Here is a 26,466-nt window from a genome sequence, read left to right as displayed (position 1 = left end):
TTTCCAGTTATGTCACCTCTTTTTAGACAACTAGTATGGTCTTGTCTACATTTCTTTTCCCCTAGAAAATGGATGATGCCTCTGACAGAGGTTACAAAGAGATTAAGGCAGCAGATGCAGGGATGACAGACTGCATACTTTGCCTCTGCTTGAGGAGATGAGGATCAGCTGTTGCTGACTGAAATTGGTGTCACTGCCTCTGCTGTCCTGCTGCACAGCCCTTCTCTCAGCTGGGAGACTTGCAGGGCCCCAGGATGGCTGTGGTTCCTGGGCAGTGGGAAGAGCTGTGGCTACATCAGGGGGATGACGAGGAAAAAGGGCTGGAAGATGGAAAGAAAACAGGATAGGCACGTCCTCCCCATGCTCAAACTCCAGCCTTCCTGAAACGCCTCTGACTCTTTGTGGTGTTCATCCCACACTTTAACATCCATCCGTTCCTCCTCAGTGCCCTTCTTTATTCACATCCCCAGCCCCTCATCTACTTCAGATCTCACTGACCTCTCTCAGTCCTTCTTACCCCTTCTGCCTTCCCCAGGATAACCATATTGTCAGGCAGATTTTGTGATCCCTTCCCTCAAACCCTCTATACCCACCTCCTACCCTAGAATTTCGTCTGAATTTTGCCTGTATTGGTGAGCAGCCTCAGCGTGGCTTCTCTCCTCAAAGCCTATTGCCTACATGCACCTCTCTTTACTCACAGCCTCCTGCCACCTTCTACTTCTCAGCTGCTCCTGCCCATATTCTTCTCCTTCAATTCCTGCTGGCTCTTTACTGTCTCTTCTTGCTCCCGCTGTCCCCGGACCTGATCTGTGACCAGCACAAAATTAAACTTAGTCAATATTTCTGGGAAGTCTTTAATTAGCTCTGGGAATAGAAACAACGGTGTCAACCTCAGACTAGCCAAGGATCCTTCTGCAGTTGGCTCTAGCGCTGCTCGTCTTGCCAGCGTGCTACAACAGCACCCCGGATTTGGCTGAGAATATGGCTTGGTCATGAGGGGTTTGACCTTTTTTCCTGCCTAACAATGCTATTTTTAAAACTCGGCCAGGATTTTTTCCCTTGACAGCTGGATTTGGCTCAGTATTTCTGTATGATTCCATAACATCTTTTTACAGTATTATCGTATTACTTATTTTCATTTTTAGCCTAGGGCTTCATTTGATGGCGCTGAAGGAGTTATTGTAATAACTAGCATTCCACCAGATGTGTAGCACAATAGCCAATAGCTTCAGACAAATCTTTTTATGGTTTTTCTATAATAATAAAACAATAAACTTTCAGTTTATGTGAAGACACGCTAATGTAACTTTCCACATGTAATTCAGCTTGCAGGAATCTTAAACCTTCCAGAAAATAATGCTTAAGTAGATTACCATGAGCCTTACTGGACATTTTAGGGAATATATTTATTAAAATGTACTTTGGTCACGAGACTATGCTTGACTTTAAACAAGTAATTGAAACCATATCAGGCCAGACCCTGCCAGTCTTGTGCTGTTGGACTGTGCCTTATTCTAACCAAAACCAAGAGCTGACTTTTGGAGTCAGTAATTATTCTATCTGAATTCGGGTGCCAGAACTGGGTCCATTGTTTAGACAACTTCTTACTAAGAATTATTTGATTATGTGGAATGTAAGCAGTTGTGTCTAGACATGACCTACGTAACTCAGGTGATGTTATGTTCTCACAGGACTTACTCATTGCTTTGCTACAAGCTCATTGTATGGGGACTCTGCTGCCCCATGAGCAAACTGGGAATCATGCTGTGGCTTTCAACCACAAGCTTTGTCCAACTTTCCCTAGGTTGCATCTGCTGTTTTAGGAGTGGGTAATACACAGTCTAATTTAGGTAACCCTAAAACCAGCTAGAATGGAGTTTTCTCTAGATGGTGATTCAGATCTCCTGCCCTGATCTGCTTGCTGAAGATACTCAGCTTTCCCCTGACTACACCAGAATCAAGACTAGACTCTCTTGGGTGCCTGAATGGAATGGAGCCACATACCTCCTTCCATTTACCCTCTTCACCTTCCCATCCCTTGGCACATTTTACTCCTCAAGTAGTAGGAAAGTGCCCCTCGAAACCTGCTGCTTTACATCCCTAGACATCATCTTCTCCTTGGTTCAGGCTCCATGCAGTGTTCAGGTTGGTCAGGGCCCATTTGGCATGCTCTTCTTGCTGCCATTGCCGAAATCTTACTCTTTTTCTTTTTTTTCTTTCTCTGAATGCATTGGGTGCAAGGGGAAGGGAAATACAAGGACCTCACAGAGGCTACTCTCCCCTGTATATGACGGTAAGAAAGCACTGGATCACTGCAGCGTGGTCCTGAATCACCCAAATGAAAACAGTGAGGATTTTTGATCTCTAGAACTGAAAAAGGTAGTGTTATATTAGGAATTATAGAAACCTGATGGGAATGTCTTAATAGGTAGACTTGAATTAAAGATCAACTAGAATGCTATTATAAAATAGTAAATATTTTTTTTTTCTAGGCTCCCTGAGTGCTCACTATCATTAATCCCATCCAAACAGCTCCTCTAAGGGTGTATTTCAACCTTGCATCTAAATGCTTAATAAATGTAGAAAGAAAGAGCACTGTCAAAGTGTTCCATGTGGTTAGTCCTTCTCTGTTTTGTGTATGAATGCACACGGAGTTGGGTTCATGCTAGAAAACCACGGGTGGAGTTAGGGCTACAGTTCCTGCTGAAGTACTGCAAATACTAAGACAGAAACTGAAGGAAGAAATCCTGTTTATCACCCTCAATATCTTTTGGTAGTCCAAATCTTCCTGTATGAAAGAGTTCTTTCTAACCCTCTAGAGTGCATTTACATGGAGCCAGGGTAAGATGTGCAGACTTATCTTTAACTAGCAACTGGTCTGAATACTGCACAGCCCATTTTCTTTTTTCACTGTCATGTTAGCTAACTGTTGAGTTTTTTGCTTAATGCTGTAGCAAATACAGACTGTACATCCAGAGTCATATTAATTTGAGGTTTGTCTTTAACTGGTATATTATCTGTAGATGAGAAAATGTTGATGTTATGCTCTATATAAATGCTTTGATACTTTGTTGGAGTCTTTAATTTAGCCTTTTCCACTCTCAGAACAAAGGGACTAATTTTAATTATACAGGAGGCAGGATTGTGGTTCTGTATGCAGAAACAGATTAGACGTTCCTTGAGCAAATGAAAAGGCCATGCAAGCTCTCCCATGTTTCCAAGAAGAAATCCTTCGCATTTAGCAGTGATCCCAAAGCTCATTGTGGAGTAAGCAAATTAATGGGGTTCTTTTGGTGCCTGGCCTGCATCTTTTGTCTGCTGCAAGATTTTTTAGCTCCACATGAAGGCAAATCAGTACAAGACACTGAAATGTTTGTGAGATATCCTCACTTTGCCACTCTCCTGCAGCCTGGGCAAAACATTGTTTCTCTGTGTCCGGCTTTCTCCACCTGCCCTTTTGCTTATTTAAGCAAAATGAGAAGTGTTTTCTGTAAATTATTATTTTAATTTTTTTTTTAATACTTGATGGTGTTTTTCAGCTCTCTCAGCTTTTATCATAATCTAGGGTGTTGCAATTCCTTCTGTTGCGATCTTTTTGAGCAGACAGCCCCCCTTACATTATGGGTAGTGTTTCCCTGAGTTGTTGTAGTAGGGCTGTGAATGTTTCGCTCTTGCACCTATATCACTTTCCCTTCTCTTACTCGGCCAGTCAAAGAGACTGCCTCTGCTCAAGCAGTACCTTCCTTTCCAGTATTACCCCAATTTTGTAGCTCTTTGTCTTCCTATTAGGAATGCCAGAATCTGGAAACAGTCTACTGTTAACTGGAGCAACAAAGAAACTTTGATTGCAGTAAAGCTTGGGCAAAATATATAGCATGAAATTATGGAATGATCCAAATAAGTGGGAATGTTGCCATTGGCTCCAACAGAGCAAAGATTTCATGCTTGTTTAAATTTGAAATCTGAAAAGCTGAAGGAAGTGAAAATGCCATGAAAGCTACTGAAGGAAAAAAAACCCACCACATTAAAAAATGGCTAATTTTCTTTGTAGCATTTTTCCTGATAGCTAAACTGGGTCTTGGATGAACATCAGGATCTACAAATAAGTAGAAGATGGACTTGATGGAGGAAGATTCTTCCAACAAACATAAAAGGGCTTGGATAGCAGAACTTGGACATTTCCACCCCTTCAGTTGTTGTTCATTTACGATTTCAGTTGATCCCCCCACCCCATTTTCTTACCTAGGGCTCTTCTAAAAGGACCAAATGTCAAAGGTTGGTGGCTGTGAAAAAATAATGTAAATGTATCGTTGCTCAATTGAAATCCAATACATTCTTTCACATTTCTGGTGATTTCCTTGAGATCAGAATTTGCTTTTACATTATAATCCGTCATGTCAAATTCTTTGGCACTCGCACATAAATAATCACTCCCAGGCAGTTGTTAAAAGTGGGCACTGCACGAAATATTTGCTTATCCAATACTTCTACAGAGGCTTCTATTCAGCTGTAAATTATTAGGGAAGAAGAATGGGTGTGATTAGCTACAATAGCCATTTCAGCTCAGTTGCTGCTGTTACTTCATATAGGCTTCTTCATCCTCCAAAATCCAAAGGCCCTTCAGCTTCTTGGCTGATTTTACAACTTGCCTTCATGATTTTTTGTGCAGGATCCATCTCTTGTACTACTAGTAGTTCAGATTAGGAAAACATATGTTGTTTTTCTGTTATCTGTAGAATGCTTTATCAGCCCAGAAACACCTTAGAAAAGGTCTTCCAGTTAGTATTCAGCTGTCTAAGCCATAGTCTCCCAAGTTCTTGTGTAGTACGGGAGGTGAGGCTGAATCCAGGATAGATGTGCTATCTTGCTATTAGGAACTGGTTCATTAAAGCAATTCTGTGGGGATCAAGTCCCCAGCCTGGGGCTTTGCTCAGGCTCAGCTTTACAGGTGGAATTGCTCATCAGGAGCTGCAGACTGGCTGATTTTCTGCATGAAGAGGCATCTCTGCTGGCTGTTTGACTGTCCCATTTCAGGATGGGGCTGTGTGTGCATAACCCAGTTTATATCCAGTGCCTACTCTGGTGACTCTGATTCCTCCTGTGCAAAATGATTTTGACGTAGGCTGTTTGACAAACCGGTGCCAGAAAGCAGTAGTCTTAACCTAACGAGACTGAAAATGGGAGAGATTTTACACTTCTCTCTTCCACCTTCAATTATACAAATTTAAAGAGAAAGTTTTGATGTCTATTTTCTGTATAAATTTAAAAAAACCTTCCCCGTGTTCCTTTGCTTCCCAGTGCGAATATGAGGCGGTGCTGTCTATTCTCTGAGATTTATAAAGAAAAAATATTGGTCTGTTTGTGTGGGTACTTTTTATCCCTAAATTGGCCTGTTTGTTGACTCCTTCTTAAAGTCACTTGTGTTCTCTCTGCTTTCTCCATTCCTATCAATTCTGCATATTCTTATTTCCACTGTAGACTTCATCACCATCCACCCTGTCCCTGTAGCATCAGCTCGGCTCATTCTGGGATGGTTCTGGCCTACAGGAACAGGAGGAGCCATCTCTCTCTCTCTTTCCCCCAGGTCAGCAACTGCAGCCCAGTTCCCTTCTTATTCTTTCAAACCAGCCAGGATGGAGAGAAGGACACAGGGAGTTGAGGATGGAGGGCGAGTCCAGAGGAGCTACTCCTTGTGCTTGCAATCAGATCTTATTTATCTGCTGATCTTTCTCCATCTCCATCCCCCCTCCTTCCTTGTCAGACTGGTATTGGGTTACTGATGGGAGCGAAGAGAGCATTGCCTGCTTTTGGGAGCTTTGCAATTGCCTCAGTCCTGGGAAGCAGACACTAGGATAAACAGATTGTTAGAAAGGTTGGCTGAAATTTCCCTTAGCTTGGCTAAAATGTCTGAGAAAGTCGGAGGTTCTCATGTGATTGGGAGAACAGCTCTCACCCTGGCTAAAATCCATCACTTGCCAAAAATTCACGAGACTTGGCAACCTGGGTAATGGGACACAAGTGTTAAAAGAATGAAGGCTCGTACTGTGTTACACACATGTCGAGTCTATATGATCCCTTCTGGCTTTGAAATCTGGGAGTCACTGGGTAATTGCAAGGACACAGCCATTTGTTTGCCAGTATGGCTGGTGCTCACCAGTTCTCTGGGGTCAGAGCCAACAGAGCATGAGGAGCAGAACTGGGGCAGAAATGTGTCAAGATTCTTTCAGGCCTCTCAGGTCTTAACAGTGCTGTTAGCCACAGTTTTAGAATATCTTCTGTAGTTAACCCCCTGCCATTCTCATATAGATACCATATCTATGAGTCTACAGTTCTGTAAGTATTTCAGACCAGCTGGCCTGTTTTCCACTGTACATTTTGCTACAGTTGTGAATTTAACTGAAAGCTATGAAGCTGTGCTGGAACAGAGGGTTCCATTTCACAGGAGTTTACTGTGATTTCAAATCACTTTATATTCCAAAATGTGGATGTAACACAGTTTTGGATTCTTGTGACATGAACTTTGGGGGGAAAATTATTTTCAGACAACAGAATCTTTTCAGTTTAATATAATTCTGACCTGAAATTGATTTTTCTGTTTTATATTGTGTAATATAAGAGTAAAAGGATTGAAAAAATGCATTTCAGAACAGAAAAGTTCCACTTGAAGGAAGTCTGAATGCTCATTCTCAACCTAAGCCCTGTTCCAGCTTTTTTCAAAACACAGTGTTACTGCAACTGACACATTTCTGCAAACATTTTGGATTCAAGGAAACCAAATTTCCTCCTGGAAGAATGTTCTCACCATCTCCATCTCGCATTACTGGGCAGATGTCACATTAGATATTGTTTGTTTCCTTAGCCTTATTTAATACTTTTTTTGGAAGTATTGCCAGTTTTTCAACCCAAATGTGGCGAACTGTAATGTGATGAATTTCAGATTGGTACTGCTCAATAAAAACCTCCTGAATGCAGTTTGTCTGTGGCAAGTCATAGCTGAGAGGTTGGAGCTCTGTGTTCAGGTAGTTGAAGGCAGAAGGCTCTTCACATCTGCCCCACAGCACACCCGAAGTGTGTGTTTTATGGCCCAACAGTATGTGTGCCCCACTATATTTTAGGTGCTGCTCATTGTGCATGTAGGTCTTTCAAATGTGGCTGTGCAAAGAGGCTTGTAGGACATTTAGAATAACATTACACTCTGGAAAGAACTTAGAAAATGTTTCAGTAACATGGGTAGTTCAACTTAGGGAGGTGGTAAACCAGTGACTAAAATCTTGATCTAGTTACTCTGTAAGAGCAGTGGCCCTAGTGCTCTTGGGACTTCATCTGTTGGTTGGTCTCTTCACCTGTGTTTTTTCCCCATCTTTAATCTGTCATCTGTCCTACGTAACAATCAGTCTTTTACCTTCATAGTAAGCCACCCATCATAAACTAAAGTTGATCTCCATCATTGCAGTGAAGACTGCACTCTTCTGCAAAGATGCCTATGCTTAAGTGAGAAAGCAATTTGGAGATGTCAAATGAGCAGAAGAGAACAAGAAAGTCTGCCTGTCCCTGGTCTAGGTCAAATCCAACCTGTGCATGTGGACTTCAGTCTGCCGAAGAGATCATCCTGCTCATGTGATGATCTCAGCACGGTAACTTTCTAGATCTGCATTCCCCATGGTCACCTCTGTCCTGGCTCCTGCAGCCGCTCTCTCATTGCAAGGACAGACCTCCTTTGACTTTGGTGGCCCCTGCATATCCCTGGCAAAATTCAAATCAGCTGACACTCTTTAAGCATGCCATTAACACACACAAGCTATGAAAGATTAAAGGGAACTCACGTTCCTCCTCTCCACATGAAAAGGGTTTGTAAACTCTTTCAGCGCCTATTTTTTAATATAATCATAGTAAGGAAATAAAGCTGGGTCAAATAGTTTTCCAAGATCTAAGAAAGAGGGCTCGGGGTTATTTTGCACCCTGCCTCGGCTAACATAGCTAATAACTCTGATTTCACAATACACAGTGTTATGAGAGAGCCACAGAGAGCTGTTGTCAGGGAAGTGCAAAGAAATACAGGACACTTCAACAGACACCTTGGAGCAGAGCTGTGAGCTTCTCAGCTGCTTCTTAGCAGCACTGGGGGTGAAATTCTGCTGTGGGTGTTAATGTCATCACCTCCACAGACTTTGCATATTGTAAAGTGACACTTCCTGGAGAACTGGGTGTAGTTGTCTGCCTCCATTTGGGCTCTAAGATGTTTGCTTTCCGTTTTTTCTTCATCTTTGAAGTCATGTTTCGGATAGCAGACGTTTTGGAGGCCTTTGGGTGAGCAGGACCAAGCAAGAAGAAGAGTAAACCTTGCAAGGCCTCTCTAACCTGCTCAATATAAAATATAATCTCCAATGTGTCGATGTGAGTGCAGGCTGTATCCCAGCTCTGACACATTTCAGATGAGCGCTTCTCTGGGGTGGACGTGCAGCAGCATCCTCAGTGCTGGTGATCGAGTGTGCTGTGGCTCTGCAGCCCAGTCCACACCAGCTCGTGCTGCCCTGCAGTTTAATGTGCTGTCACGTGCCAAGCCATTAGCCTGCAAATGCAGTATTGGGAGTCATATAAACATCAACAGCAGCTTTGGTGCATATTGGTAGCTTGTGTATATTCGTTGTGATTTTGCTTATGGCCCATGGTACACACAGGTATCTGTGGCCAAAGATCCACTGCTGTAAATCCTCTTCTGTAGGCAAAGCCTAGGTGCGAATGTGCTCCTTGAAACTCTCTTTGGATTCACACTGGAGCTAACATCTGAACTTCAAAGCTAAATGCAGCGTGTCTTGTTTAAAGGAAACTTTTCAAGTTGACTGTTAAGCAAAATTAATCCCCCCACTGTGTCTTTTTGTGGATTGAAACTAAAGGCTCTTGTGGCAAAATGGCTGAAGTTTTTAATCCCTTTAACTTTTTTTTTAGACAAAAAAAAAAAAAGGAAATGTAAGATGATTAAACAGGATTCTGTTGTTTTCCCCTTATGTTCAACATTTGCTGTTTCTGTTAGGTCATCAGCCACCATGAAACCAACATTTAACTTACAGACTGATTGCAGCAGCTGCCTGAAGCCCTGCTCATAACCTCAAAAACCAAACTAGAAAAAATGCAATTCCAGACGAACTTAGTTTAATTTGCTCAATGTATTGGTAACGGAACATGGTATTGCAGATGGGCATTGAAGTTCAAGATTTCATCTGCATTAGGTAAGGGAAGAAAGTGCTACTTTATACAACGGAACCTACTCTGGGTTTAATTCAATAAATTGTAGGCATGTGCAGTATACTTGTGTTCACAACAAATGTCCCAGGTATCCTGGAGATAAAAACATAGAAGTCTCCATGTCATTTAGCTTTAGAGTTGTTAATCTTTTTGAATGCATTTGTTTGGTTTCACTTGTGTAGCACTTAGTGTATTTAGAACATGACAGCTGGTTCACTGGGCATGACTGTGTTGGGTCACAGCAAACAGTGTTTTTCTAGTTTGAAGAAAATCCCATCTGTCCCTGGAATACAGGTTCTGCCTGCTGTAGAAGGAAATAAAGCGCTTTTCTTCCAGCTTGTCTTGTCGCAAGTCTCTTAGACATTAGTACGTCTGCAGTTGAGTCATTTTGTTAGTGTAGCTTCTGAGCCCCTCTGTGTTTATTTTAATAAAAACAAATTGAAGCAGCACAACTGAAATGCTATTGAAACAGGTAATGGTGGGAGGACTGTTGAGGTGAAGAGGATTGTTGCAGGAGGGATGTATGTGACCCCCTGGGACAGGAGTTGGACTTGATGACCCTTGTGGGTCCCTTCCAACTCAGGACATTCTATGATTCACTGAGGACTTAAATCCTGGCCTCAGCTGTGGCTGATAGGACTGCTGGACTATTTTGTCTCTTGTGGCTGGGCAAAATCAGCTGATGTTCTGTTGTTATTCATCTTGGAAGGGAAACAGATGGGAACATTTCTCTGTATTATTCCAGCAGAGTAAAAATATACAGGCCCTTTTCCTGTGTGCTGGCTGTTGGATAGTAGCCACCATAAAGTCTTAGCAAGTCCCTGAAATGTGTCCCCGGTTTTACTAATACTTTCCAGGACACCCGTCTAGTGAGATTATCCTTTGCCTCTCATCCTTGCAAATCCTGCAATAGAGTGGCCTGCAGGCAGAGTGTTATCCTGGGCGGGGGACCGCTCCGTGTGCGAGAAATGCTGAAGTTAACATCTACGTGTGGGCTTTGGTAGCTCTCTGGTTTGCAGAGCCAGCTTGCGAAAGCCAGGAGAGTCCCGCCGGCACGGTGGGGAGCAGAGCCACAGCTCCCGTCCCCGCAGAGCCGGGGGACCTGATGTGGGTGCAGTGTGGGTGGGGATGGAGCCGGGACCAGGGTGTGTGGGAAGAGATCTCTCGAGCGCTGCTGCTGAGGCTCAGTGGCCAGCAGCTGCTGCTGAAAGACTTGCCACATGCTGAATACTCTTGAATATCTGACAAAGAGGTATAAGGGCTAAGCCGTCTTGGAAATCTCCTCCTAGGACTCTTCCTGCCCTGGCTCTGTTACAGACTGAGGTCAGTGCTGGGCTGCTGGACTCTCTGGCTCTTTCCTTAAAGTGAAGATTTCTGTAATTAGGATGATTCCAAATATTTCTATTTGCCTCATGTGCTTTTCATTATTTGTTGTTTATTTTCCTCCTGCATGAAACACATTGATATGGTTAAGCTGCTCATGTCAGGAAACATTTGCATGAACAAATATTTTGCTAGTTGTGCTCCCATCAGGAAACTACCCAGCAGGGATATTGTTTTTAGTTGCTCTCACTCTCTCTTTTCAAAAACTAATTCAGAGCTTTGTTACCCAGCATGGGGCACTGGTCATTGACATTTCAGTGAGAAATGTCTAATGATAACTGAGTAGCAGTTGGCTTTGTATTGAAAGCCATTGAAACATCCCACCTGTCACAGCAAATTTACACATTCATATGCTAAAAAGCTCTGAATCAGCTGGTGTTATGTTTCCTTTCTGAGCCAGGTTGTTTGCCTCTTACTCTCACTGAGTAGCAGATACTTCCTCCAGTATTTCCACTGGGGTACGTAGAAGTGGGTGAGCAAGCACTTACAAGCTGGTCCTCAGTGATTTGGTCTTTCAGTTGTGAGGTGAGGCAAAGTTCACCACGTGGACGTGATGTCCTATGGTAGAAGGGAAAATACTAGTTTTTCCATGCAGCTCCTGAATTTAGTGTTGATTTTGGGACTGATTGTGCCAGATGGTGGAGTGTCTCGCTCAATAGCACAGCTAAGGTCTTCAAGGATACCTAGACATGGCTCCATTTGCAATTTTAAGGCTTAATTGATTTAGGAACATGCATCTAGTTTTCAAAAGGTGTTCCTGAGTCTCAGGCCTAAGACATTATATCCTTCGCCTTGTGCAAAGGCATCTGGCCAGGCAGGCACCCACCTCAGCTCCCTGCATGTCCCGAATTGGCTGGGCTGACTGTATGATTGTGGCCAAAATACTGCATTTTCCCCCTGGGCAGGGCTAATTATCTGAGACAAGGCACCTTCCAGTGTGCTTAATGCTTCCCAACCTGGAGCTGGCCTCTGCCTAACCTGGGGTACGAGCAGAGAACATACATGTGTGTCTCCACCCCATGGTGTAGTAAAGACATATTTGAGCTGAGTTTGAGCCTTCGAGAAGCTGCAGTGCTTTTACTGTAGCTAAACTTCTTCATAACTTTGAGCCCATCAACCTTTTGCTTGGTGCTCAGCATTTGCAGGACGTGACCAGCGGCTGAAGTGGTCCCGTCGGGCATTGTCTGGGGTTGCTGTCCCATAATTCATCTGCTTTATTTTGAAAAACCTCAGCCCAGAGAAGCAGGGACCCCATGTCAGTGACTCTGCCCGGGGCACATGTGTCGGCATGAGCCTGTGAGTCCCCATCTCTCCAGTACTGTGTTGGTGTTGTTTTTTTTTTTAATTTGTTAACAAAATGGCTAATTCAGTATTAAGGATTTTAACTGTAGCCACCTGATGGAGGACGGGCTCCCAACATGAATGATGACTAATTGAGCAGCGGATGTGTAATTTGTCATTATTAAGGCTGCATTTGTGCTGGCAGCTGCTGTTTGTGGAGGCTGGGCTGAGGCTGAAGGTGATGGTGGATCCAACACTGCCACCTCTTGATAACGCAGCGGAAAGGTACGGACAGGTTCAGGTCCTCCTGCCGTGCCAGACCCTGCAGATCCACAGACTGGACATTACTTTTCTTAAGTCTTGTGTCCTGCAACGTGTCATCATGCAGAGACATCTGGTGTTTACTTGTGAGGAAAAAATATTAGTTTTAAGCCTTTATGTGGTAGGAATAGGCATACCTTTCAAGTATTTCTGAGGAACTGTATCAGGGGATATTGCTGATACACAAAATCTAGTCCCACATATAAATCATTTTGGCTTGAGTCAGGAAGTCACTGAGTAAAGCAAAACAATTATAATGAAAGCATAAAATAGTTTAAAGTGGGAAATGTTCATCAATTTACATGCACTGTAAGATAAACTGCTCTGTTCTAGGACAGAATGGGCAGCGGCTGTTACTTTTAGGGCTAAATTTTAGCATCAGTTAAAAAGACCAACCGAGGAATGTTTGGGCCTTAATAGATAGTACAGCATGGAAAGCCTTCTTGTTGCATCCTATGTGCATTTTTCTTCATGCTTATGGGAGGAACTTCTCTTGCACGTTCACAAAGCGCGTGTGTTCCTTCAAAACTTCCATAAAACTCCCTGTGGTTGCTTGATACGCATCAAAAATCTAAAGATTAGAATGAGGCACAGCTTGGCTGGATGATCACGGCTACCTTGGATACCCCTCTGGCTTGCCTGTATCCCTCAATTATCTCTTGTTTTAATTACAAACTGTCCTGGGATGTGTTGTGTCTTCATGTCTTTGTACAATAGGTTAAAACACTTGACCAGAGCTCACAGGTCCTGTGCTAGTAGGACTAATAAGAACACTGTGTAGTTTTAACAATATTTAAAGGGGTCTCTTTGGACACAAAACATCTCTAAAATTGTTTTCAAAACAGCAGAATTTTGCCCCTGATGTTTGCTTTTATATTATTAAGTTCTTTTGAAATATTTACTGTGTTTTGGAGTGATTAAACAAAAGGATTTTGAGTCTGTTTTTCCCTCCAGAGCAATGTTATTAAAGCTGCTTGTGTAAGGCCAGACGTGGCCATTGAAGAAGACAGAGCAGAGCTCAATTAGCGAAGCAAAGCCGTTGCATATCACACTTCCTCCCCAAAGTGCTCTGTAGGTGAGCTCGGAGCTGAATTGCTGGCTCCTGGTGTGTGTTTTAAAAGACAACAGATGGTTCATCTGGAAAGGAAGGCGGCGATGCCTTCCCATAACTATAGCCTTCAAAGTTTCCATAATATGAAGCAATATTACCAAAACCAATATGATGTCAACACTGTAATCTTGTTGGGGGTTAAATTTTCATATTTTCTGGTGTTCTGATGCTTGAAAATAGGCACTTAATGACTTTGTGGGAGTGTTAGGACGACTGTGGGACTGAGAGAACTAAACGTTTATCCTAAGCTATGTGATGGTATCTCTGACACGAATTGCCCAAGCACAAGGGAGAACTCTGATCTCTGCTCGCTAGGCAATGATCCCAGGAAGACTGTCTGTCCACAGCTGAGGGGTCTGTTCCTTTTGGCTATTGAGATTCAATCATATCACAGGGGAACTGGTTAGTGAGAGAGCATTGCTGTTGTAGGGTGTGTCGCTCTTTCTCCTGGCATCAGTGCTGTGAAAAGCTCTTAGGAAGTTATGTCTCTGAGCATGTTTATGTGACTCAGATACACACATTACTTATAAATACTTATTCCATATTTACACGATATTTACACACAATTTTTTTCTAAGCAAATGTTTGCTTTTGCCACACAGATTTTTCAAGGAGTGCAGTGAAGGTGCAGATTGCTGTAATCTGTTTTTCAAAAAAAGACTTGTCTGCTACTAAGATGCAGTTAGAAAGTGAATACACCATAATATTTGCTGCACAGGCAGTTGTGACCAACCATCTGCTAAGGGCTGCCCTCCAGCTCCCCCACAGATTTGAAATTCAAATCACTTCAGTGGTCCATATTGCTGTTATTTGTCCAAAAACCTCAAAAGCCCCAATCCGCATTTATCCATCTTCGAAATGATGAAGGGTGTATTGGTCTGGGAAGGGAAAAGAAATTCCCTGAAATAGCACTGAAGGGAGCTGTTACATGCAGTGGGTAGAGCCAGGATATTTGCTGCTCGCTCTCTGTCCTCAGCTCACCTCCTTGGAGGGCTCTGGAGCATCAGGGAAAGGCAATGGCAGCATATTTTTGAAATGCGTGTTTTTTGCTGCGTTACTGTTCCTAGGCCTAGCTGCCTTTGCTCATCGGATGATCTGCTACGGAGAGGCACGGCGCTCCTATAAAAAATAAAGAAGTTTGTGTAACTACAGCTGAATGCACTTGCTGGCCTAAGCCAGATGCAAAAGGATATTTAAAGGCATGAGGCTTAAGCACTGAAATTGGGCCTAAATGTTGCTTTGGGACTTTGAAAGTTTGACGTAAGTTTCCAAGGCATTTGGGCATTATTGGACACATTCTCTTGGAGCTGTATGAATTCTGTTTCTGGCCAGCTTTGTATTCAGTTTTCAGATGGTGGTTGGAACATGTATTACCATGACCTGGAAAAAGAGAATTGCATTAAGTAATGAGGGGGACACTGGGGCTATTTTTCTTGCTGTATGCCAGAAAGTGTTTGAATAACTTGACAGCATATTTTCTTATTGTTCTTCATCTTGATTTATTTCCATTCTTGAACTTTCCTCCTTTAGAGAACCCAGTTACAGTTTTTCCTCCTGAGCTGTACACAGAGAGCCAGCCTTCTATGAGTGGTCTCTAAACATATGTCAACAGATTGAATCACTGTTTTTTTGAATTTTTGTGGAACAGATAAGACAAATAAAGGCTACTCTGAAACATTAGATTTTGGAAGGAAGAGAAGAACAAGTTTAGAACAAAGACCACCCAAAATATATTCAAATTCAAGATTCCAGTGAAAACAAATAACAAAAATTATGTGCTTCTGATTAGTTACATGAATTAGCTGGTATTGTTCCTCTTTCCAGGCCAAGCGATTTATTAGTTTATCCCACACAATGTTAAATGTAAATTGGAAATGTGTAAAATTACATTTGACTGCAGAGCACACAATATGTACTCAGTTGGTAAGCAAAGTTAGCCACATATGTTCTATACATTAAGGGTACATAGTTACAGTGTTATGGCATGAAATGCCAGCTGTTAGGCCATGATATGAATGATCTGCAGATTGAGAGCTATCAAATGTATGAATCTGTGACAACTGAATAATGAACATATTGAAAAGATTGTGACATTAGTGGACCAGCTGTAGAGTGCACAACTGCTCGATTTTCCTATTTTCTGCATAATAAAAGCAAGTTATGTTCCTGACTTCAGAAAAAATAGGGCCAGATTTTCAAAGTAAACTTCAGGGGGGATACAGATACCAAAATCCAGAGCAGGACTCTCAGGTCTCCACCTGTGTACCTTTCTGCCTGCTGGAACAAGCCCAGCTTTTGCAGCTTCTCCTGCCATGGGCTCCTGGTTGAAGAGCAATGGCTGCCCCTTCCCTTCCCTTCCCTTCCCTTCCCTTCCCTTCCCTTCCCTTCCCTTCCCTTCCCTTCCCTTCCCTTCCCTTCCCTTCCCTTCCCTTCCCTTCCCTTCCCTTCCCTTCCCTTCCCTTCCCTTCCCTTCCCTTCCCTTCCCTTCCCTTCCCTTCCCTTCCCTTCCCTTCCCTTCCCTTCCCTTCCCTTCCCTTCCCTTCCCTTCCCTTCCCTTCCCTTCCCTTCCCTTCCCTTCCCTTCCCTTCCCTTCCCTGTTGGGAGGGGAGAGAGGGCAGCTCTGGGAACAGGCTGCTTGGTTTGTGGATCCAGACTGGCCTTAGGATGTGGGGAACTTTGCCTCTGGGATTTAGGATGCAGCTTAGTTAATAGGAGGCTTCAACCCATTTCTAGTGGAGTGAAGCTGTGGCTCTGGTGTGTGAAACAGACCTTCCCATGCTACTTGAAGCCATTTAGAAAGGTGGAGGGCCTATAGAAAAGTTAAATTTGTTACTTGGTATGCAGCTGTCACATCATGTGCTTTTAGTTCAACTTCATATTTCTTTCATATTTTAACACAAAACACTGTCATTATGATGGAGGCAGTCTTGTACCACCTGTTTTTCTTTTTGTATAACATTGAACATCAGGAGTTCATGGTCTAGTGTTATTGTGTGTGTGTGCATGTGTACATATACATACATACGTGTGTGTACATTTGTCAGTGGTAGCTGAACAAGTCCTGCTATTACAACACTACTGCACAACACCTGCATTTATGCAGAATGTTTACGGATTGACGACAGTTTTCAAAACATTTCTCTTTCCCACATATTGAATTTGTGCTGTATTTGTTGATTTATTCTATAATTTGTGCCTCTTCCAATTCATTCTGTCTCATTTTTTTCCTTATCGGTGTCAGTTGTAGTCAATTACTTGCATTAAAAGATTGAGGACCTAATTTATGGCATGATGACATACAGTAGATACACTGCTCCCACTAGAACCTGATGAAACCTCTCTATTAATTTTTCAGTGTGCCAAGCCAAGTCACAGAGGGTAGACTTTTGATGAATAAAGCATATTTTCTTACTTAGCTCCATTCCTAACTAGCTCAACTTCTAGAAATAACATTGGTTGGCCAATGAAAACACTTCTTTGATAGTGGTAGGAATTCAAGATAAAAAACAGCTGGGTAAGTTTTTTTTAGACAAAAGGAAACAACTTTGAACTCTGCAGACAATGTAGTTTAAACTCAAACAGATGTGGTTTAATCTTGTTTTTGATCCTCTTGTACATTTTCTTTTAAAACGCATGCATGTGCACAGAAATGATGACTTTCAGATGTCTTGACATAATTTGTTAGAGTATCACCTTGGTGCATAAATCTTGTATGCCAAATACTTCATGTCTTTGAACATGGACTGAAAGGTACCAGAGAAAATTCATGTTGTTCTTTTGGTGCTATCCTGCAACTGTGTAAAATAAACAATATCGTCATACAAATGTAAAGTCTGTAAAATGAGAAACTCAGATGTGTTTTTTCTGGTTCCCTAGAAAACTTTTTACCGTGAGGGCTTAAAGTTACTCTAAGACAGGAAAGACGGTATCAGACTTATTCCAAATTAGCAGACCTCTTTGATCTGAGCCCAGCCCTATCCTACTTTGATAGCGATTTGTCACATCTGGCATTTTCATATGCTAATTTCCCTCTCCTTTCCCTGTATATTTGCAGAAGTGGCAGTAAACATATAAACAGACTTTCTTTCAATAGATAATCAACTTTTGATATAAATGTGGTAGTGGCGTTGTCTTTCAGCCCGTGTTCCAATCACCATTAAACTTCAAAGCTCTGTGCAATCAAGACCTGCTTCTTCCCTACAGCCAAATCAGAGGATTGAATACAGGAGGGCTGGCTGCAGATGTGACTCCACACAGATATAAGCATCTCCTTCTTCCTGTCTCCCTTCCTTACTAAAATCAGGGAGGCTGGATGGAAAAGAATCTGAGGTGCGGGAGAAGACCAGGAGGCAGCTAGCACAAAGAACAACCATTTTCTGCTTGGTGGAAGTGAAGTGTGAAAAAGAATGATGATACGTTGCTACCTTAAACTGAGGTTTGAGAGCTGAAGTACCACCGATGACTGGGAAGAAGAGTAACTTACAGGCATTTTTGCAAATGAGTACATATTTCTAGCAAGTCTCATATTTAGCCCCCAGGTCTCAAAAATACTTGGGCCTTTCGCACACATTGAAACCAAGGGGAATTAGTCATCCAAATACCTTTTGAGTATCTGAGCCTTGCTGTGTTTTCCTAAAGTCTCTGTTTCTAGGATGAAGATATTATATGACATGCAGCAAGGGAAAATTTTATTTGTCTAATCTTCAGGGTGGAAGGAAAAATATTGAAGATGTAATGCATACGTATCATTAAAAAAAAGACGAGAAAAAAACAAATTAATAATCTTAAACAAATTTCCTGATTTCTTGTCCTTCTTTTGGTTGGATTGATTCGTGATTCTAGGTGCTGTGCCTTTCCCATGCCTTCATCGTGTTGCAGTGAGTACTCACGTAAAGGATCTTTCCTGCTGAGCCCAGGAGAGCTCGAGGCTCGCGCTGTGGCTGGGATGTGTTGGTGTTTTCTTGTCGGCAGAGCTCTGAAATTAGCCAGGCTTTTCCTGCTTCACCTCCTCTAACACAGCCCCTCCAAGCACAGGCATCTGGAGGTAGGTCTTTTTAAAGCCAGAGATAAAGCCATCACATGATTTCTTACAAGATTAAAACCACAGCTTGTAATGGAATAAATGCAGCCAGATATCCTGGCTTTTTACCATGACCTAAGAAACTGTTGTTTCAGCAGATAGGAGGAACCTATACATAACCCGTTCTCAGTGCCTGGTGGAAAAATGGGCAAAGCTGCTGTAGATCTAACACTTGAAGCTCATCTGAACTCACATGTTATTCTCTACCTTGCCAAAGAAGGCACCTGCCACTGCTCCATTTCTTTCCAAATCTTCAAGGGGTCACTGTAATTTATAATTTTTAAAATATTTGTTTGTTTGTTTGTTTGTTTGTTTGCCTCTATCAGCAGTAAGAGTATTTTTTGTGTACACACAATACTTGCCTTAGAGAGCTGACAGTCAGGGCAGGCGGACGGCAGCCACTGCCTTCTGCGCACAGGCATGGAAGTACTTGGTGTGTGGAATCTTGTGAGTAAAGCTCTCCAGATTCACAGAACAAGCTGATACTATAGTCGTACTTTGTAAAGCATGGCCCTGAGATGCATGTGTGAGGCTGCCAAAATACCCTTAAGTTAGCACGAGTCGGGTCTGAAAAAGAAGGACGTGGCTCTGCGCCTAGTGTACGTGAAAAGCATTGCGTTTAATAATTCTGTATCTCCATAGCTCCAGTTGTCCTTTTTACCTTATGTACAGCCAAATATGTGAACAAATGTGCAAAGTGCTTGAGATTTGTTCTAGTTTTTGACTTCTTGCTTATGGTCTCTATTTGTGGGGAACAAGAACAGTGTGTTGTGCAACGCGATTTTCATACTGTCTTCCAAAAGTGCCAAAAACTCAGTGAACATCATGCATCCCAAATGTCAGCATGATACACCTGAGAGGCTGCATAGCTGTGGTGTGGGCTTCTCTGTGCTTTCATTTGAGCTGCATTGCTCCACAAACAGCACAAGGGTAAAACGTTATTTTGGCATCACCAAGATGAGCTGATTGACAGGCAGGTAGAAAAGGAGGCAGTAATGAATGGCAAGAGCAGTCATTTGCACAGATGACTACAGAAAACCTGTAATCAATTAATAATTTACATGTTCAGAATAAAGATGAGTTGAGCAGTAAATTATTAGCTGCAGTCTAATAGCTTCAGCTAGATGATAACAGATAATTTGCTATGCTTACGTTAGCAAATAACTGAGGTAGTCAGGATACAGCAAAATCCAAAACTGTTGCAGTGGAATCTGAAATGTACCTGTTCAGCTTGATCAATACTTGTCTACTGGCATGTCTTTTGAAGAAAAAGAATTTTTTCCATTAAAAAAGTTTTTACCAATTATTTATCATTTACAAAAAGTTCTTGCTTTTCAGAAAAAGGAAAAGAATCCAGGATCTGCATCCTCGTTTTCTGATGCATGGTTATGTTACAGAGCCAGAATTCCAGATTCATCCTTTTTCTACTTTCGATTGTTTCAAAAGACATGAACTTTAGCCCACCTCATTATCCATCATTAACAGATTTCTTTCTCTTAGGGATGTTGTCTGGGCAACGTTGGCACAGGTGACCTTGCTGCAACCAAGTCAGGTTGTTTTTAAATTTGGGTAGTAACCCTTTGTGTGTAAAGGTAGAGGGGAGAGAAGTTCTGCAATTCTATGGAATGGCTCTTGATTTGTATCATTGTTAGTGAAATGAGTGAGCTCTCTGTCTCACGTGGTGTTATCTTGATGTTGTCATGGTTCACATTGCTTTCTATTATGTATTTGGCCTGGAGATCATTCCTGCTGCTGGCTGATAGCATGAAGCATCTGAAAAACTGTCTCATCAGGGTATTTGAGAGCTCTGCCATTCCTGGGTGACACTGCACTGGCTCCCTGGACTGGGGCTGCTGTGCCCCAACACAAGGAACATGATGAAGGGAGCCTGCAGGGCTCGGCTGGGCTGTGTCCCCCGTTCCTGAAAATCTGGCCTACTTGAGCTTTTGTAGTGTTTGTGTGTGTCCCATACAGATGCAGTATTCACAAAACAAGAGAATAGGGGCAGCATTACAGGAACAGTATTTCCTGTGTTTAGAAGTCAGATTGCTGCAGGGGTTTTTAAACTTAGAAGCATCTTATGATAATGGTATTGAGAGAGCAAGTCTGAGATATCTGCTTGGTGATGGCGATGCTTCTGTACGCTTCTCTGCAATGCATTTTATGCTGTGTTTTAAATATTGTTTCTCTCTCCTTCTTTTCCTATTTGTTGGGAAAGGTGTTTTTTGACTGGAAGTGGTAAAAGATGCTTAGGTTGTACAATTCATATTTTTCAGACAAGTTTGGATATGGGGTAAAATTTTAACAAGCTCCTAAGTCACTTGGGAGTTAAAATAATGTTAGGACAGCTATTTTTAGGTTACTGGCTTGTGCCACGTACTCACACTGCAATCAGGTATGCAATCAATATGAAACAACCATTCTTCTTCATGAGTGCTATCATTGTGTATATGTGTGGGGTACATTTCCTTGCTCTCTCATATTTAGTATTTAATGGTCTATTAGCTTACCAGATAGACAAGAAAAATGTCATGCTCTGGAAATGTTTATTCCAGATGTTAAAGCAGCTAAATTGTATTGTTTACTGAAAGCATTTGACACAATTTTATGTTGACCTAAGGGATACCAAGTCATAACTTGCTGCCATGGGGATAATATTTATGAAAATTCTAATAACAATATGGAATAAATAATCCAATAGTTTTCATAATGTCTCTCTTTATGGAAACTTTGGGATATTTTTCAGTATTCGAATTCATTTTTCTCTAAATATGTAGTTAGAATGTCCCTTTATGCAAAATGCTGCCCTGGGTCCTGGTTGATGCTTAAATAGCAGATGTTCCAGCACTGCTCTGGAGATGCAGGTATGAACCCACTTACCACCTGTGCATTAATGCAGTTGTTTCTGGGGCAGTAACACAGATCAATTTTGCTGCTGGGAAGTTCACAGGTGTGTCATATTTTGAATGTAAACGTGTCTAGTGATAAAGATCTGCATTTCCTTCGTCCACTAAGAGCAATTGTCCCCTATGGGCATTTACATTCCAGTTTGGAGAGGCACAGGGAACAGGTGGATAGAGGTGCACTCACTGACCTGCACTGGGAGGGCTGGAACAACTCAGGACCCAGAGTGAACTCCAAACCATTATGGGTAGGGTTAAAAATCCTCCTTTTGCTTTGGCTGTGAGATTTGAAATGCAGCCCTACAGCTTGGGTCTCAGTTTCTGGTCACCCAGTCTTGTGCCATAACCACTGGAAGCAGTGCTGCCTGACTCTGGGTAAGTTAATTCAATCGGTTACAGTCAGCATATTTTTTAAAAGCAGCAAAAGGTTAAATCAGAAAGTGTTGGGAGATCATCAAAGCGGAGTCTAAATGGAAATAGAAGAGTTTAAATGCAGTGGGGGGAGAGTTGGTGAGGAGTGTAAACCAGAGCCGAGCTGCTGCTGTGGAAACTGTCATTTGGCATGAAAGAGCATCAAACATGTTCATTAGACTGGAACATCAACTTAGAGAGGCACCCCTCTGCCGAAAAAGCTCTTACTACTCCTGTGATGAGTGAGTGTAATTAGAAAGCCTGTGTTTGCTGGAAGGAAACTGCTTTGGTCTATACTCTGGTATGGATTAAACGGAAAACCAAAACATCATCATGTTTTGACTAATTGCTGTTGAAACTTTTCAGCAAAATGTCAAAACTTGAAGTGAGGCCACATCAGAAAATTAGAGTACAGTAAGTACATGGCTGGTATTAAAAAAAAAAATCAGATGGGCAGATCTAAGAGAAAAGAAATTACCAAACACAGTCACTTGGGTTCCATAAAATGAAATTCAAGTTCAGTGTATTAAAAAACATGTGGACTGTATTTGAAAACATTTAATACAAAGGCCTAAGAGCCAAAATGGGAAAGATGTGGCTGCAGATAAGCTGTCATGTTCAGAAGAGAGCATAGGTCATGGATCAGGCATGAAAAAGGAAAACGAAAGGCAGGATCAATTGTAGTGAGTATTTTGTTATGGACCTCAGTAGGTTTCACAGAACCCAGTATTTCTTCCCAAATCTGTTGAAAGAAGGGCTCCCATCAGCTTTGGTGGACTTTGATTCAGGACTACTCTGAATAAGATTTATAGGAGAGGTGGTTATAATTCTCAGATTCTGCTCATTCAGAGGGCATTGGGAATTCCAGAGCTGACTATCAGCAAAAGTTACCTCAGCGTTCTCTGGTTTCATAGTGAGACAGTTAAAAGTCTTTGAGTTTTGGTTGCCAGCTCAATTGGAGACACCATACTTTTATACTTCCTCTTGCTGGTCTGTGTAAATGGTACAGGCTGGATTGGTGGTCCATAGCCTGAAACAAAGCTCTGATTTTGGTTCATATCTGCAGAGGTTTCAAAAGCTATTCAGGAGCTTAAAGCTGAATGCAGAAACCTGGCATTTTCAAAAGTACATATCCTACTTTGGTACCAAGTGGGTACCAAAGTTTATCCTGGGCAGTTTTTTCAGTTTTCTTGTAACTCGTTAAAGACTAATGAAAGACACGAGTGGTTTAATGTGAAAAAACTGGAGGGATTTCTCCTGTGATTGACTGCTGCAGACAGGGGAGAGCGTTTCAGTCTTTTCTGCTGACGGCCCATCTCGAGGGATCCTTTCTGTCAGCCCTTTGTTCACAGTGCTCTTCTCCAATATCTGCCATGACGGCTGGTATTTTTTATTCCTTTGCTTTACACCTGTTTTGTGTTAACAACCAGCAGAAGCTGAAGCATGACAAAGAGAATTTGTCATCTTACTGTGGTTCTGACACACCTGAGGTAGGATGCTGATGGATCATGTACGGCTGGCTGGCTCGTCAGATAGCACAGCTTGTGCACACATATCTTGTTGCTGAAAGCAAGTTAAAATCATCAATAATTTGTAGGTGGATTAAGGAATGTAATAGCATTCCTTTGCTGAAAGCTAGAAAGTGTCCCGTTAGCAAACGTGGCTGGATGGTTTCAGTGGGCTGCATTCAGGGTCTCCATTCCATGTGTTTTTGTAACTCAAGGAAGGAAAAGGTAGCTCAGGCATCACCCTGGACCTTCACTTGGGTTTATGTCGGGAAGTGGGTACCAGCGTAAAAACAGTTTACACTGGTCCCAGTATTTCCAAGGGAAGAGATTCTCAGACAAACAGAAACACCGAAACAAATCCTGCTGCTTGATTTGTTTGTCCTCAAAAAAGTGTCTTTTTAAAGACTTCATTCAGTACTGCTTTTCAGATAAGAACTGACCCTGCTTACGCTGATATTGTCTGCAAATTACATAATTTTAATAATACTGTGTATAGTATTACTGTACTTGTATTTCTTACAAATGAACTATTGTTTATAGATGGGTGGAAAGCAGATCAGGAAATGCAAAGGAAGGACTCATTATCACTTGTCAATCCTGAGCTAATGAAGCTTAGAGAAAATATTACTAGGCTGATGCAAGCTCTTTATCCAAGACACATTCAAATTACTTTCTTGGAGTGACATACAAAGCTCTTAATAACTCTGTGTGCGTCCTGTTTGGGAGAAATCTGAAGAACTACATCTGAAAATCTACAGAGGGTGTATCCATCAGTGGAGAATAACTTGTTCTTTAGTTTTCTGGTATTTATTGCATTTGTTTGTTGTGAAGACGAACCAGCAGTGCAAAAACTACTTCCACTTCTCTACTTCAGCCAAGAAGAGCTGAGGCATGCAAAGATTAAAGCATGCAAGTGTATTGAAATGGGAAAGATACTTCTCTCTAGATCTGAAGAAGCATTTGGCTGGTTTAGCAGTTTTTACATGCCTTAGCATGACCACAAAAGCTATTCTGTCACTTCAAGATTGAGTGGGAGCTGGGATCCTGCTGCTGCTGTAGCAAAACCAAAGGGTGTTATAAACAGAAAAACACTTTGCTGCAGTTTCTGGTGGCCAACATCAACGTAAACATGGGAGGTGTAAACTAGAAGGAAATAAGGCAACAAGAAACCTTTTCAAATGGAAATACCCCACAACTTTTGCCAGTTAGCACACAGCTAATGAAAGAGCAGTTGTGCCTATTTTCAGCCTAATCAGTGAGACCAAGGTAGTTGGGATGAGCAGAGCTCAGGTGTACTGCTGGCACAGGTGAGCAAAGGAGGGCTGGAGGAAGGCTTGCAGAGCCATGACTGGTGTTGATGGCATCCCAGATCAGAGGGCTGTGCATGTGGGTGCCAGGGCTCTAGAGGAGCATGAAATTTGGAAGAGGATTTCTGGCTTGTGTTTGCAGTTTGCTGTGACATGCTGTTATGGGTGCTCTGCTCTTTGAGAACAGCAGCGACAACTGTGTTACTCTGGCTCAAGTATTGCTGATCTTAAGAGCTTCTCAGCATTATTGCTGTTCTGTTATTTCCTCCTGTGGCTCTGTGACAGCAGGCTTTTGTCATACAGCCCTTCTGTGTGGGAACCATCTTCTTGTTTAGAGCATTAAGGAGGGGTGTGCATGGTGCTACCATGGCAGGATTTTGCTGTTTGATTGCAGTTTCTCAACAACACTCTCTGTAATGTAATAAGTTACAGAAAGCTTGGTACAGGTGGAGAGGAGCTTTCCCTGATCTTTATTGCTGACCTGGGTTGCGTAACTCACAAACACTCAAGCTTGGCTGGCTCCCTGGCAGCTCCTGTGCAAGACATGGCTTTTCCTCCAGACTTCTCCCACCTGAAAAACATGCTCTTTTCAAGGTCTGCTGTTTTCCTTGCACTTCAAGATGCTGACTTTTTCCAGTTTGTGTGCTGCTCTTCTCTTGCTTTGCTCCCTTTTTGGTACAAGAATTCTCCGGGTGCGGGAGGAGGAAACTGCAGCACTGTGCAACTGCCAGGCGGTTTGGTGTCTTGTGTCCTTGTTAAAGAGGAGACATTGGCTTGTAAATATTCATCTCTGAGGCATGATTATGCCTTAGACCACAGTGGCTACAGACATCTTCCTATAATGTATTTTAGTGGGGCTGAGTTGATTAATGGGGCTGGAAGCATGAGAAGGAAAACTCTGGGAAACTCCTATGCTGCACTTAAAATATCTCATCTAAATTAATATTTCTTAAACATGTTGTCTGCTTTGAATTTAGACCCAGGGGAGAAAATGTGCTGATACGTATGAGTACTCTGATTTCCTTCCCAAGCTCAGCAAGACTCTGTGCCAGTGAAGGGCAGCAGGAAGCTTTGAAGAGAAAAACTAGAAGCTTAATGTTCCTAGCTGCTGAATGAAAAAATTGGGCCATTACAGAAATGACTGAAGGATGAAGTATCAGCATCTCGAAAGCCCTTCAGTGTTGTCTAATGCTATCACTTTAAGAACTGCTCTGTTGATGTAATGAGTTTTGAGGTAATGACTTTTTAATGTTTTTAAGGGAAACAAGACCACCCTGATTAACTGTAGTTTTATTTTCAAAAGCAAGTTATTATTACTGAAATGTTGTCACATGCTATGAATCACTCTGTTCTGTGGCCAAGGTATCACAGGCCTTCTACAAAGCCATTAATTTTAGTGGTTAGGCCTCAAAATTTCTTTCCCAATTTGAGGCAGTTTGGCAGCTGAACCAAGTGCAAACATATCGGTGCATACTTTCCTACTGGCATCAATGTCTTGGTAATTTCAATGTAAAGACTGTGAGATCCTGTATCTGATAGTGGCTGTGGGGCTGGGAAGGGGAATGCTGTGAGCACCGAGGGGCCCAAGGCACATCCTTACCTGAGACTGGGGCTGGTGGTCGTGTCCCCACACTGTCCCATTGTCCAGCCCTGTTAGCTGTACTAGCTGATGTGCCCCTGTACCTGTACAGTCTGAGGACTTGACCTGAAAAGAAGCTATTGGGGTGTGTGTGTATTTTGGTGTTGTGGTTGGTTGTTGTTGTTTTTTTTTGTTTGGTTGGTTGTTTTATTTGCTCTCACTTTGGAGATCCTATTGTCACCAACCTTCTGTCGAGGGTTTAGATTGCAGGGTGACAACAAAACCCTGGCAGATGTATTGTTAACCTCCTCTCCCCCCACTTCACCCTTTTGCCCCTCC

The 26,466-nt window shown here is 42.3% G+C and overlaps 1 long non-coding RNA gene across 10 annotated transcripts in view; it reads left to right on the top strand.

The window, feature by feature from the left end:
* The window catches only part of LOC136105756 (uncharacterized), a 206,547-nt gene that overhangs the window by 31,107 nt on the left and 148,974 nt on the right, over nt 1-26,466 (top strand). The window contains exon 1 of one of the 10 annotated variants that reach the window (XR_011740755.1): nt 18,245-18,383. The exons of the other annotated variants lie outside the window; for them this stretch is intronic. This is a non-coding gene — a long non-coding RNA (uncharacterized lncRNA). Of the gene's footprint in view, nt 1-18,244; nt 18,384-26,466 lie in introns of those variants that run through there. 10 annotated transcript variants of the gene reach the window in all.

This window comes from Patagioenas fasciata, chromosome 10, assembly GCF_037038585.1.
Source record: "Patagioenas fasciata isolate bPatFas1 chromosome 10, bPatFas1.hap1, whole genome shotgun sequence".
Taxonomy (NCBI): Eukaryota; Metazoa; Chordata; class Aves; order Columbiformes; family Columbidae; genus Patagioenas; species Patagioenas fasciata.
The sequence above is the reverse complement of the archived record's forward strand: the minus strand, read 5'-3'. Positions and strand labels throughout refer to the sequence as shown.